The sequence below is a fragment of the Scylla paramamosain genome, unplaced genomic scaffold (genome assembly GCF_035594125.1).
Source record: "Scylla paramamosain isolate STU-SP2022 unplaced genomic scaffold, ASM3559412v1 Contig42, whole genome shotgun sequence".
Lineage (NCBI taxonomy): Eukaryota > Metazoa > Arthropoda > Malacostraca > Decapoda > Portunidae > Scylla > Scylla paramamosain.
The window spans coordinates 625,020-627,177 of record NW_026973707.1 but is presented as its reverse complement, the minus strand read 5'-3'; positions in this window follow the sequence as shown (position 1 = coordinate 627,177).

Sequence of the window (2,158 nt, the reverse complement as noted above, 5' to 3'; positions counted from 1 at the left end):
AAAGTCAGAACAATTAAATGCTCCGTGGTAAAGTGCTTGTCTCATTGCTTTAAAGTTATCAGTTCGAAACCCGCTTAGATTAAATTGTTCAGAGAGAGAGAGAGAGAGAGAGAGAGAGTTAGAAAGAATACATCTTCAAATGCTTCGCTTCAAGCTTCGAATCATTGCAATATTTTTTTTCTTTCTCTATTTTTCTTTCTCCTCTTTTCTCCTAGATCTCAACTGAAGCTTATCGAGAAGAACAAATGTCTCCTTCTACAACGTGTTTTAAGTCAACACCTTCTTTTTCCCTTCATTACTATCTATCTATCTATCTAAGAAAAGAAATAAAAACACCTGCCACGTATATATTGAAGGTAGTGGGAACGCCTGTGTGGTTTTCAATTCATGTGTGTGTTCGTCTTAGTATTAAGTGGAGAGAACAAGCGGAGGAGTCGTCTTGTTATGCTACGTCTTTCTTACATCGTGACGGCCTTTGAGGTAGTGGTGGTGGCGGCGGCGGCGGTGGTGGTGGTGGGTAGTAATTGTGGTTGTGGTGGTGGTGGCAGTTGTTGTGGTAGTAGTAGTAGTAGTAGTAGTAGTAGTATCTTTGTTGTAATAGTAGTGGTAATAATACTTGTAGTAGTTATGTTGTTGTGGTCGTGGTTATGATTGTAACAGTAGGGGGAATAGAAGTAATCATAATAAGTAATAAAAAAGTAATAATAATAATAATAATAATAGTAATAGTATCAGCTTTATTATTGTTGTAATAGTAGTAGCAGCAGTAATGATTGGTGGCTAACAGAAGCCATCAGTCAACACAACGCCCCACACACACACACACACACACACACACACTAACAGAACGCCCGATACCTGGAGAGAATCTGGCGGTGCAGTGAAGCAGGGGCGAGACTGACGTGCCGGAAGGAGAGAGCGCCGATGACATCCTCATTACCTACACCCTTGACACTAGCGCATCGCCCGGCCGCCCTCTGACCCTCCTACCTTCTGAACTAAGCCTGGAGTTATCAATTTACGATTTTCCTGCCCTGTTTCTTATTTTGGTAACGAGGGAGGAAATAGAGTTGAATATATGAGTAATTGGGACGTGGAAAGCGTTAAGGGGGACAGCAGAGGGAGAGACAGGGCCGCCATCCCACGTGATTACGGACTGATAAGGATAAGAACACTATCAGACAACAGACCCCAACAGTGATGAGGAGGATGAAGCGGTGACTGCCCAACGCCATGCAACTGCCGCCCCGCCCCGCCCCGCCCCGCCTCGTCTCATTTCTCTCCACAGTCTTATCATTCCACATCATTGTCCACTCCACTCACCCTGCCTACCCGCCTGCCTGCCTGCCTCTACACCCAAGCCTTTCTGAAAGCTGACTGGAGGCTGGTGGATTGCTGCTACATTAATCTTAGTCACGGGAGAGAGAGAGAGAGAGAGAGAGAGAGAGAGAGAGAGAGAGAGAGAGAGAGAGAGAGAGAGAGAGAGAGAGAGAGTTTGGCTCAATTCATTTTTACTTATTTTATTTTTAGTGAGTCAAGGCGTCGCAACATTGAGGTCACATGTCACAGGCTAAGGTTACGGGGATGAGTGCTACTTCTCCCGCTGAGATGAGCTAGTATCAAATTTTGAGCTGTTACAGAATTTATTGGGTTAAGGCGTCACAAAAACGGAAGTTATGAGGTGCTTGATATGATTATGAAAGAAAGCGCTGTTGGTCCTTGAGCTTGTATCTCCTTACATGGCAATGGTAATGGCGGCGGCACTTCCAAACTCACTGCCTGTACATGCATATTATCACTACTGTGTATTAATATTACTACTGAATTATACGTTACCATCACTACTACTACTACTACTACTACTACTACTACTGTCAAGCGACCTCAACCTCACCTCACCTGACCTCCTATCAACTGTGTGCCTACGGGGAAACACCTGCGCAAACATTACTTTCCTTGTGTATATATTAGTGAACGTACTACAGTCCAACGTGAATTATAAGGACACTAATGTTTCTCTAACCCTGAAATGCCTTTGCGCTGCACTCCGACTGCTTTCAAAGGCTTTAGTTGAAACTACTGGTCTTTGAGGGTTCTTTTTTACGGTTCTAATGATAGATTAGCAAGATTTCTACATTTTTACCGGAGAAACACTCTT